Source organism: Triturus cristatus, chromosome 1_1, assembly GCF_964204655.1.
Source record: "Triturus cristatus chromosome 1_1, aTriCri1.1, whole genome shotgun sequence".
Lineage (NCBI taxonomy): Eukaryota > Metazoa > Chordata > Amphibia > Caudata > Salamandridae > Triturus > Triturus cristatus.
In genome coordinates, this window is record NC_140579.1 from 825,513,713 (window position 1) to 825,526,731 (window position 13,019).

Below are 13,019 nucleotides of genomic sequence, written 5' to 3' on the forward strand. Positions count from 1 at the left end.
TTCGAGGCCTATGCACCCGCTTCCTGTGGGTGAGGTAAAGCTGGCACTCCTGTGCCCAAGTGTAGTATTACATCTCTAGTGCCTGTGTTCCAAATCTTGAGTTCCTAGTCCATCCGGAAGATCCTCTTTGCAGTAACTTTGTACTTTTTACGCATCCATTGAAACCTATGGGAGTACGCATGTGACTATTTGCTCTGCACACGCCACCCGTGGACCTCCTGGTCACTAACTGAAGTTAGCTCCTTGTAGGCCCAGCGATTCTAGAGGCCCTAGGCCTTTTCCCTTTTCTGTTCGTGGTACTTATGCCACTATTTTAGTATATGGTTTGAGCGGCCACCAGGGCCTATCCATATAAAGTGCAACTTCTGTGTATTCTACTGTAATCTTGTTTGACGATTTGTGCTCCTGTGCTCATAAAGAGACTAGGGGTTACTTTGAGAAATAAATACATATATTTTGAATATATATCTGTGTGGTGTCCTTTCATTGGTATAAAAGGGGGTTGCATTTGGTAAAACAGCTGGCTTAACACGCTTCACGAGTTTAGCCTCAAAGACTGCTTAGCCTACGCTACCACTAGGGCAGCTAGTCCGAAAAGGTTGACTTACAACCACACCATAAGGGTTGCTTGGCATGGTACAAGGTGGTCACTTTAACTAGTGAACATCATATACCAGGCCATCTTCTCACAAGGACCCCCTCTCTTCTTACGATTTCTTCAACCAAGTTCCTCAAGTGTACGCAGCTCAATGCTTCCAAAATCACAGATACACAACTCTGGATCTAGGCATCAAAATGTGTCAGGTTGCACCGAGATAGTATACCCTCTTTAAAAAAGAAAGTCTTTATTGTATATCGTTAATTAAAACCTTTACAACGTACAATACTGATTAAAAGAAAGTGATTAATGTACCCTCTTTGAGTTCATCAATCTGCTGTCAGAACAAATGTTGTGTTATCTTAATGTTAATGTTTTGTTATGTTTATTTGTAAATATAAAATTAACATACTAGGAGGGTTCCCTGGTATGGCGCTTCTTTTAAAAAAAATATTTCATTTTGGGAATACACAGAAGGGAGTCCCCTTCCATCTCCTCTACATGATTCACAAAGGAGACACTTTTCCCTTCCCGAATCAGTTACCACCACGGTGTCAGTAACTCATCAATGATTTGGTCCGCAATTGCAGTCATAAATTGTTCATAAATATCATTGTGACTCGCTACTAGGAAAGGATGACCCTTTCGTGTCCCTCCTAATTGCGATTGGGAATGGTTTACCCATTCTATGAGCTGCAAAGACTTTTCTGAGTCTCAAAATGGGTTTACTATGTTGCAAAGAACAACTTTGTGTTTGCAAAACCTGTAATTTTGCGACTCGCATGGTTTGCAAATGTACCCATAGATATATCTAAAAAAGTACTATGTATACAAGCGCGCACACACGCAAACAGAAACTATTCAAGCTCATGGTGAGCCAAGGCTCATTTAGGCTGTTGTTCACATTAGCCTTGAATAGGTGTGCTAAATAAATACTACTCAATTTATTGTGATGCACATTTTACAGACACATGTATTTCAAGAGTACAAATGGCGATGTGCCACTTTAAAAATGACATTCAGATATTTTTATAGTAAGAGCTACAACATCTTATAAAGTGCTCAAAGGTTTTACTGCCATATATCTGAAATTAGTTCTATGGTGCACAAGTACAGAATGTGCTTTCAGGTCCCACAGGTGTTATTACTGACAGCTGATGAATGCAGCAAGACCAATTTAGTCACAGTATGAACAATCTCATTACAGTTGTATATTTACAGTTTTTTCCTACTCCACAAGTCTTCCTAGATTTCAGTGTCTGCTTCATTTCTATTTCGACAGGCTCCGCAACCAAAGTCATTTGTTACTATACCAACTGGGCTCAGTACCGGCCTGGGATGGCCAGTTTCACACCTCAAAACATTGAAGCCAACATGTGCACTCACCTCATCTACAGCTTTGCGGGAATCCGCAGCAGCCACAAGCTAAACACCACTCAGTGGAATGATGAACAATTATATGAAGATTTTAACATGCTAAAGACCAAGTAAGGGGGAAATGACATGGAAGCAGGCAATACTTTGTCAAAGAACACATGTATATGGCTAAGAATTCTGCACAGGTGTTGCAAACAAGTACAGATTTAAACAAAGTGAGCATATTACATGAGGTTTGGCACCCATCTTTGTTCAAGAGTGTCCTAGATCTATTTTTACTGCTTGTGTATCAAGGCATGAAATAAACAAGTTATGTACCACCTGGTGAAGCAGGCTCCCTACTGGCCCTGCGCCAGCCCTCTCTATGCCTGTGCTGCTTTTGGAGATTCCTAGTGTCTTTCAGAAATAATCTCCAGCTTCAAACGCAGCTTTAAACACAGCTTCCAGCCTGCTCTTGGTCCTCTACAGCCGCCTCTTTTGGTTTTCTTCTGCATCTTCGTCTGTCTTATTGAAGTGCTGTTCCTGGCTTCTCCTAAGGTCTTTACAGTTTGCCTTTATTACACGTTGGGTCACTTCATTTGTGAACCTCAAGCTTTCTAAAGCATTCGTGCACTGTGCCCTCCGTGTGTCTGTCCTATCACCAGCTTCTTTTTGTGCTAGCTTGGATATTGATTGTCAGTCCATTTCTGTGCTAACTGAGCACTTGCGCCATTTCCTGCATTACTTGGGCCTTCGCTCCTTTATTTCATTCCTCTCACTCGGTCTTGTTCCTTCATATCTGTAACATGAAAGATTGCTCCACACTGCACAATTTCCTTCTGCAACCACGAAATGCCTTAAAGGCCAATTGGCTTTTGGCCAAACACTATTTTGAAGCTTTAACTCTAAGACTATAAGAAATAAGTTATCGTGGGGGCGTGGCTTGAGCGTCAGCGAGAATGGCGCCCGGCTAGAACTGCTCCGGGGCGATATTGAGGACACTAGTGAAAGCGGACCGATGAAAGGACTTTTCGGAAGATTTTAATGACAGAATTGACTGTCGGAACTTCCACCGAGTTTATCTTCGTATCTATTCTGCCGCGGTAAGCTCGCATTCCTGCCTAAATTTGCCTGTGATAACCGGCACGTTATGTGAGGCGCTCGCAACCGCCATCTTGTGCCCCGTATGATGTATTCCTCACAGAGTGGTCCTCACTTCAAAGAATACCGCCTCACTCGGATTGCTTCACTTGCTGAAACGCTATCTTAACAAAGAAGAATCCCACAGCCTGCTGAAATGCTCATCTAAGTGTGTTTTCCTCCTCTTTTTTAATTTTTATTTTTATTCCATGGCTCGCTCTGTGAATGGACTGTGACCTCTTTCCTTCAGTTTTCCTCACAGGAAGTTGTGCCTTCATACTGCGCTATGACAAAAGAAATGTTAACTATAAAGTATTGATGCCTCCTATTTATAAATCGTTCTTTTCATCATTTTGTCACCTGCTGTAATATGCAGTGAGCTTCTGCCTGATCTATGACTGCCATCTTGTGGTTTTGTCTGGTATTTACTGATGAAATCTTTATGGATTTAGCTGGAAGCTTGTGAGAACCTCATGTATAATCCTATTTCGATCTTCACTAAGTAGCGCAGCGCAGTTGAGACGGCGTGGAGGATACCAACTAAAGCTCCTGTGTTTTGAGTCACTTTGTCAGAAGCATATCTCTGACACCCACTAAATGGACCAAATGATTTCCATGCTCCATTCCGCCTAGGTGGATTTTTTAGTGCTTAGGCGGATTTCTGCGCTGCCTCATTGATTTTTCTGATGGCTCTTGGTTTTCTCATGAATCTTTCCTCAGTTGCCATTGATTGACAAATCTCTGCAAAAGTCGTGCTGTTCTGCTGTGTTGCGCCTCTTCAATTCTGATATTTGGGATCAGTTTTGCACACAACTAATACACCAATCTGGAGGAGCTTTTTCATATTCCTATTTGTATTTGTCTCTGATACGCAGCATCCTTTCTTATATTGTGACTCCTACATATTCAACCTGTCTATTTCTAGTGGACGCTTCCATGCTCTAGTCACGTCTCTGCTTGTGCTGCAATACTCCCTTCATCTATTATACAGCCTGTCCGCTCACGTATCTATGGGCAAGTTACGCAACCCGAAGTTTGTTTTTGTGCCCTCGAAAGGTTGTTCTTCAGCACCATCTTCCTCTTCCTCAGCAACTGACTCTTCTTCTACCACAGATAAAATGGCGACACCAGTCCCTAATCGTCCCTCCTCATCCCAGCCATCTTCCAGTAAGTCCTCTCCTCCTACCACGTCATCTAAACGCTTGAAGCAGGACTCTCCTCCTCTAGATAGGTCGTCGTCTCCTATCTCCATGGAACTTCTCTTGGAAGAGATACGTGCTTTACGACCGTTTGTTGAGGAGACCAATAATAAAATGCAGCTTTTTGAAGAGAGATGGTCAACTATGGAAAACAGAGTGGCTTCCGTGGAGCAGCAGGTCTCAGAGATCCAAGTTCACTCTCAACGTATTGCCTCACTGGAAAAATCCGTTCTTGCCCTCCAGCAACATACTGAGGATTTGGAAAATAGAAATAGGAGAAATAACCTGCGCATTTATGGTCTTCCTGAGTCTTTGGAAGGCGATGACCCTGTCTCGTTTTTCTCCTCCTTCCTCCTGAAACTTTTGGACATGCCTGCTACAACTTCTCTCAGTATCCAAAGGGCTCACAGACTTGGTCCTCGTTCATCAACCTCTACTAAGCCTCGAGGTGTCATTATTCTTTTTCTGAAATTCACAGATCTACTTCTAGTCCTCTCTGCGGCTCGATCCAAACGCCAAGTTTCCTGGTTGGGCCAGAGGGTATTCCTTACCCAGGATGTTTCTACGGCTACTGCAGCAAGAAGGAAAGAGTTTTTGAACCTCCGTGCCCCTTTGCGCTCTCTTGGTGCCAGATATGGCTTATTCCATCCCTGCACATTCAAAGTCACTCATCAAAATCAGACTTGGACTTTTCAAGATCCGGCCGAACTTAAAAATTTTATTCACACTCAGTCTAATGCCGGCATGGATACTTCTACTTCTGCTTGTGGTTGAATGTTTAACTCTACTTTTTTCTTGCAGGTTTTCTCTGTTAGTGTTTTTATATTGCCCTTGTTTATTATACTGTTTATTATACTGTTAATTGGCCTTTTGACTAACTTTTCATAGTTTCTATTACGTTTCCTCTCATTGTCTGTTGCTATTTTTGCTGGTTTCCTTTCTTTTTACTTTCTCTTATATCCTATTCTTAATATCACCTTTCATTTGTTTGATGGTCTGTTGTGTCATTATAAGCGTTTCTTATATTTATTTTTCTTATCCAGATCGATTGGTGTGCTCCCCTACTCCTTTATATGGTTCGTTCTTTTCATCTCTCATCTTTCGTCCTGGTGCGGTCTGATCTCCTGGTTCCGGGTGGTCATTCTTGTTTCGTTTCTCCATTGCCCCACCATCCTCTTCATGTCCCCTTCAGGTATGTTATTTTCATTCGTCCTTTTTGGATTTGTACTGTCTCTTTTTGTATTCTTCTCTTTTTACCCTTCCTCTTTCTTCCCTTTGTATCCGTTCTATTTATTATTATTTGTTTTCTTCACTCTCTCTTTGTTTGTCTTATTATCTCCTCTTTTTCATGTTCTATTGCGTTTAAATTCAGAGTATTTTCCTTTTCTCTTCCCTGTACTGGTTGATCAATTCCGATTCTCCTTTTTTTCTCCTAACCTCTCTCCTTCTTTTCTCAACCGACTTTATCGATACTTCTCAAAGTTTTCTCCTTTTCGACTTGTCATTTGCGTATACCTCTTCTTCTTTACCTCTTCTATTCTATTTGATTCTATGTTATTTGTTAATTCAAAGTTATTACCTGGAATGTAAAAGGTTTCATTAACCCTATTAAGCGGCAGAGAGTTTTGTCCCATTTGGCCTCCTACAATCCAGATATTGCTCTCTTGCAAGAAACTCACCTTAATGATGTTGAATCTCTGAAGTTAAAAAGAAGTTGGGTGGGTACAGTTTTATTTTCACCCTCTAACAACAAAAAGAATGGAGTTGCTATCCTCTGTCGCAAGAGGCTTAAATGTACGGTTCTGTCCCAGGAGACGGACTCTGAAGGTCGTTGGATACTGGCCAAATTACTGCTAAACTCTATCCCTTTGACTGTTTTTAATGTCTATGGGCCTGTACAAGCAGACTGTTCTTTTTGGCCTTTGATTACAGAGAAATGTGTTCAATATAAGGATGTATCATTTGTTTTTGGTGGTGATTGCAACCAGATTGTTGACCCGTTCCTTGACCGTAAATCCACAGTCCGTTTCACACCACACAAACCCCACAAACAATTTCTTAATACTATTTCACAATCACACCTTATCGACTCTTGGCGTCTTTCACACCCTGACACGTTGGAATATTCCTTTTTCTCTCCTCCTCACTCTTCTTTCTCTCGCCTTGACTATATTTTCCTCTCTAAATCTTTATCTCAGAATGTTCTGTCTTCTTCCATTGAACCTATTGTCATCTCGGACCACGCTCCCATCGTGACAGATTTTGACCTACTCCCACCACATCCTAAACCCTCCCGTTGGCGCTTTAATAGTGCACTTCTTACAGATCCCAATTTTTCTTCTTCTTTTCGCTCTTTCGTTGAGGAATTTTTTTCTCTTAATTCAGACCCTAGCATTTCTTCCCACACTCTGTGGGATTCCTTTAAAGCCTCTGCGAGGGGTTTCATCATTGACTTTGTCTCTCGGAAGAAGAAACAGTTTACTCAAAAGCGGAAGTCCTCCCTGGCCCATATAAAATTTCTGGAGCACCAGTTCTACACTTCTTCTGATAAACTTATGTCACCAGATCTCCTGCGAGCTAAACTAGAATTCAACAAATTAACTACGGATAATGCTTCTTCGATTCTTCTTCGCAGTAGTGCACGGTATTACGGAGGTCGCAATAAATCTGGTAAGCTCTTGGCCAATTATCTTAAATCCCGTAAGGAGCGCACTCTTATAGACTCTATATATTCTTCTGCTGGCAGTCTTCTCCACAAAGACAAAGAAATCCTTGAGCAGTTTCAATTGTTCTATCAGAATCTCTATACCCCAGAGTGTCCTCCCACTCCTTCCCTTATTCAGAGTTATTTTGAGAAACTCCCTAAACCGTCTAATTCTCACCTGAATTTTCCGGACCTTGACCTCGATCTCTCTCTCCATGAACTCTCTGCAGCCTTGACATCCCTTACTAAAGGCAAAACCCCTGGCCCTGACGGCTTTCCTGTGGAATTTTATTTGCACTTTTCAGACATTTTACTACCTAAACTTTTAATCCTCTTTCAATCATTTTCCTCATCTGGCAAGGCTGAAGGCACTTTTCAAGATGCTACCATCTGTCTGATCCCCAAAGAAGGTCGCGATCACCAATTTTGTAAAAATTACCGACCGATTTCGTTAGTTAATGTAGACTACAAAATCTTTGCCAAATTACTTGCAATGCGCCTAGACCCCCTTATGCCTCATCTCATTGGCAAAGAGCAATGCGGCTTCGTTAAGGGCAGGCTTACTTTGGACAACTCTCGCCTTTTTCTTAACGTCCTAAATAAAGCTCCCTCACTTTCAACCCCTCTTGCTGCTATCTCTGTTGACGCAGAGAAGGCCTTTGACAGGGTTGACTGGTCTTTTTTGTTTGCTTCATTGCGGTGGCATGGCTTTGGTCCCAAATTGATATCCCTTATCTCTCTCCTATATTCTGCCCCCAAGGCCTCGGTACTTGTGAATGGACAACTCTCTCCATCTTTTAATCTTCAGAGGGGTGTTCGCCAAGGTTGTCCTCTTTCCCCACTTCTTTTTGTCTTATCTCTCGAACCCTTTTTATCCTCCATTCGCAATAACACTTCCATTTCTGGTTTCCCATATGGCTCTAATCAGTTGAAACTTTCTGCCTATGCGGATGACATCTTATTATTTATTTCTGATCCTGAGTCCTCAGTTCCCCCCCTCTTATCCGAGTTTCACTCCTTTTCTTTGGTTTCCGGTTATAAGATCAACTCGGACAAAACCGAAATTCTCCCTCTCACCTCATCCTGCCTCCCCCATCTTTTCACTGCTACTGGTTTTGCCTGGAGTAGCTCCAAGATTAAGTACCTTGGCATTCTGTTTTCCAATTCCATCTCATCCTCGGTTAAATTGAATTTGTCGGCAGTTATTTCCAGGATTGATCAGTCGCTCTCAGCCTGGAATCCCCTCTTTCTTTCCTGGTGGGGTCGTTTGGATTCAATTAAAATGATGATTGCCCCTATTTTAATTTATACCTTCTCTATGTTACCGGTTCCTATTCCTACATTTTACTTTAAAAAAATTGATTCTCTCCTTTCTCGTTTTCTTTGGAAAGGTAAGAAATCCAGAATTTCTATTGCCACCCTTCGCAAGCCTAAATCTAATGGTGGGGTTAACTTCCCTGATTTCCGTCTTTATCATAGATCCTTTTCTTTACGTCAAGCTTCGAGATGGATCTCATCAACTATTTCTCCTTTTACGCCCCTTTGGCTTCTCATTGAACAATCTTTACTATTACCCTTCTCCTTTGCTGAGGTGATGCGATTCTCTGCCAGGAATCCTTTTTCTCTTTGCCCCCTATTCAAACATACCTCTTCTCTTTTAAGTCCTTTGGTTCTTCCCTCCGAGGTCACACGTACATCCTTCTTAAATTCTCCTATTTGGTATAACTCTCTTATTCTTTTCAAAAATAGACCCATTTTTTGGAGAGCATGGAGGGTAAAGGGCGTAATGTGGGTCAACCAACTTTTTGACGGTGTATCCCCTTGCTCTTTTCCCCAATTTCAACTTTTATTTCGGTGCCCTCGTTCCTTTCTGCGGAAATTCACAACCCTCATGGCAATTATCCTTGATCGTTATTATTCTCTTCCCTCCTCATCATCATCGTCACCTCCTCCTTCTCTTCTTAATATTCTTGCTACACTCCCTAAAGCATCTCTCATCTATAAATCTTTTGTATCTCCTAATCCTAATCGTGTCAAATCTAAAGTGGAGCTTTCTTGGGAATCAGATTTTTGTTGTACTTGGCCGATTGCTCTGTGGGATAAGTTGTGGTCCAGATCTTTAAAAATTTCCCGCTCTGCTTCTCTTACTCAATCCTTATTTTATTTGTATCACAGGCTCTACCTTTCTCCCCTTTCTTTATCCCGCTTTTCTCCCTCCTCTGACTCTAAATGCTGGACCTGTGGCTCTTCTGATGCTGACCTTTTTCACATGTTTTTTCTGTGCCCAGTTGTTTCTACCTTCTGGTGGAAAGTGTGGTCATGCCTCTCTCGTATCTTCCCTCTCCCTTCCTCTTTCACAAACTCTTTTCTCTTTTTGGGTAGCCTCTCTGATTCCTTGAATCTCCCTGCTCATCTACACGGTCTCTTTGACCTGACACTTGCGCTTGCCTTCCAACACATTTCTTCAAACTGGAAATCTCTAGCCTCTATTTCCTTACAAGGCTGGTGGAATTCATTATGCCACTTTCACAGATTGGACGTCTCCTTTGCCTCCACTTGTAAACCTATTCGTAATGTTGATTTTTTCTGGTTGCCTCTTACCACTTATTTGGACTGCTTGGCCCTAAAGAAACCTATATGTCTCAATGCAGAAAACTTTAAACCTCCTTGAACGTCTAGAACTCTCTCTTCTTGCTTTCCAGTATGAGTTTTGTTTAATACTATTGCTTGTTTTATGATGGTAATTTTGCATCGCTGATTTATACGATTTGAATATATGTCGTAATTATTAGATAATGTATGGTCTATATTATGTTCTTTATGTCTTCCTTTCCCTTTCCCCCTCTTTTCCTCCCTTATCCTATCCCTCCCATTGCCTCCCTCAATGTTAAAATTCTCTTAAAATGCTTTGTAGGTTTTTAACAGTGATATTAGCAGTGTTAAGTTTTTCAATGGTTTCTGTATTATTGCAATGTATGCTGATATCTTTCTTTTGTTATCAACTCTTTAATAAAAGCTTTCAAACATAAAAAAAAGAAATAAGTTATCGTCTCGTCATCTTTCAATGTCCTTTGCTAGTGTCAGGTTCACCTTGCCCTCTCTCTGTCTTATGATTAGTCACTGTCCAGACTCCAACAGCGCCTGTACTCTCCAGTGGTGCCAGCTCTAATCGCTTCTTCCTTGTGTTATAGAAACCCCGGACTGAAGACGCTCCTGTCTGTTGGTGGATGGATCTTGGGAACAAAACCGTAAGCTGAATCCTAGGGTGGCATGAGGCAGAGGGCGGGTCAAGTAAGTTAAATCAAGGAAGGCCCAGTGCTCTAGGGCTTGTTTAGCAATGACAGAATGTGCACGTTTTGGCTTCTACTCTTTCATGGAACTCAGTTACTCCTTGATAAGGAAGCCTTCTTCAGCAAGCCAGGCTCCTGTTCCCTGTGGTTCCAAATATCTGTCGAGTTTCCTTTTTACTATAGGACAACTATACATCACTCAGACTAAAAACTACTTTATTAAAGATTTCTCCATTAACTCTCATTTCACCCTAAAGACATTATTTAAATTACCAAAATACAGACTAACGAAATTAAATAATAAATATCAACATTCCTTTTCTGTACTACTTTAAAAAAAAAAAATTGCCACATAAATTCTACTACCTGCTCAGCTCTTACATTAGGGTTTTGTTAATGCTGGATTTAAAAGAATTTGCCTCCACGCAATATACCTAAAGCCGCTTTAACATTCATGTTATTGACATTTCAGATTCTCTCATGTTGTAGGTACAATAGGATGTGGTTCTTTCCACTCCCAACACATTTCTTAAACATTATTTACCAATTGTTATTTTTTCTACTCCTGGTAATAGTTCTGGCATACAGCAAACTGAATTCTGGATTATAGTGATTTTTTAGTTCCAGAGACATAAGTTTAGGAGTGCACTGTGCAACTCAGGACAGTTCTCATCACTTCAGTCTGGATGGGTTCTATATTCTTATTGATTACCTAACTCCACACATCACACCAATATGTAAAAGTACTCGCAGTACATAAACATATTACTGGGACTTCAAGTCCAGTGAGAAGTAGGTAGCGTGTCTGATCTTTACACTCCCCACATGTAAAGGCAGTGCATCTTTGGTCTTCATGCTTAATGTGTGGTAAGGTATCGTCCCAATACCACTTGATCAGTGAAAGTGGTACTGCTTGCATCATATCTAAGGAGGCATTTTCTTGAGATGGAAATAATTTCAGTGCATTCATTCAGCAGATTCTGAGCCGTGATTCAGGGTGGCACTAGTGCCTCGCTTATCAACTCCTGTATCATCATTATTGTTAGACCTGGCACCGTTGGCGTGGATCTCCCTTCCACTTTTTGCTGTTGCCTCCTGTGTTTTTGCTGTGGCTTGGACTCTGTTTTGCTGGTCTAGATGCTTTGGGCACTTTGCCACTGCTGCTCAGTGCCAAAGTGCAAGTGCTCCCTTTGTAAATTACTGTTATGTATTGGTGTTTCCATGATTGGCTATTTGATTTACTTGTCAGACCCTAGTATAGTGCACTGTCTGTGCCCAGGGCCTGTAAATCAAATGCTGTTAGTGGGTTGCAGCACTGATTGTGCCACCTACAGAAGCAGCCTGTAAAATGTCACTCTGGTCTGCCATTGCAGAACCTGTGTGCAGTCTGGGACTGCCATGTCGACTTGGCAAGTATAATATCTTATAAACATAACTGACCCAAGGAACAAGGTACAAAAATGAAGTTTAGTGTGCTTGAACTCAGAATGTTAATGTGCATATTTTATTGAGGGTGACTTTTTCATTCTGTGTTTGAAAATACCACTTTTAGAAAGTAGGTATTTTCTTGCCTAACCATCCAGTGTGCCTCTGCTAGGTTTTTGTATTGCATGTCTAGCTTTTGGATGACAGGGGCTGGAGAGGGGCTGTGGCTCCAGAAGTCTGATGAGTCAGGGCTGGGCTGAATGGACCTGGGTTGCATTTAGAGTAGGGGGAGATTTCCTTTTCCCCCGAATGAGCCTGGTCTTCCTTCAACAATGCTGTCTCCACCTCCTGCCAGGGAGCTGCACCAGTGAGGACAGAACTGGTTTTGGCCAGGTACAGACACTCTCTACCTTCAGAGAACAAAGGAGTTTGGTAGATAAAAAGAGGGGCCCAGACCCCAGACTTTTAGATCACTTCTGGGAAATCAAGAAGAACCTTTGCCAAGGAGAAGAGCCAGATAAGCTGAGGAGGAATACTGCCCCTGTTCTGTTTGCTGTCTGGGGTCGGCCCGCAGTGGCTGCTTGCTGCCAAGGAAAGGAGAAAAAGACTTTGCTGTTTGGTTTGTCATCTTGAGGAAGATCTTCAAAGGCTTGAAACTGAGATTGCCTCCTGTTCTGAAGTCTCAGGGACACAAAGGCTTCATCCCTTCTGTCTCTCTGCATCTGGAACTGCTGTTTCAGCTGCTACAGAAGGAAATTGCAACACCGGTGAGCGATGCCGTAACCTGCACCGAAGCAGTGGGCACCGCTCGTGAAGAGCATGACGCACCGCCCTGACTTGCACCGTAGGCCCGACGCCTGCAGACGCCGTACTGCATCGACTCCGAAGCCATCATCGAAGCCGCTGCCTGCACCGGAGCCGAGGACACTGCTCGTGACGGTCACGAAGCACCTTCCCGACTTGCACTGCAGCCCCGGCTTCAGCGACGCCGGTGCTTCATCAACATGAAGCCGATCCTCGACGTGGGTGACTCCCGAGTCCTCGCCGCCATTCGTGATATCACCTCCCCGACACAGTAAGGAAGTGACATCTCACCTCCCCTGCGCTGCAGTAAGGAACAGAGGCATCACCTCCTCTGGGGTCGTAAGGAACCGACGCCGCAGGCGCCAATGAAGCATCACCTCCCCAATGCCGTGCACCTTCTTTGCTTTCATCAATTCCAAGGTACTGTTCTTTGTGGGTCTGCTTGACTCCGGGCCCGACGCTGTGCACCACACGGTCGGTGCCATTCTTTGGGATTTTCATCT

The 13,019-nt window shown here is 42.6% G+C and overlaps 1 pseudogene across 1 annotated transcript in view; it reads left to right on the top strand.

Moving 5' to 3' along the window:
* Positions 1-13,019, top strand: part of LOC146871127 (acidic mammalian chitinase-like) — a 285,562-nt pseudogene that overhangs the window by 45,354 nt on the left and 227,189 nt on the right. The window contains exons 2-3 of the transcript XR_014979029.1: positions 1,839-2,085; positions 10,189-10,245. The product of XR_014979029.1 is annotated as an acidic mammalian chitinase-like (transcript). The remainder of the gene's footprint in view (positions 1-1,838; positions 2,086-10,188; positions 10,246-13,019) is intronic.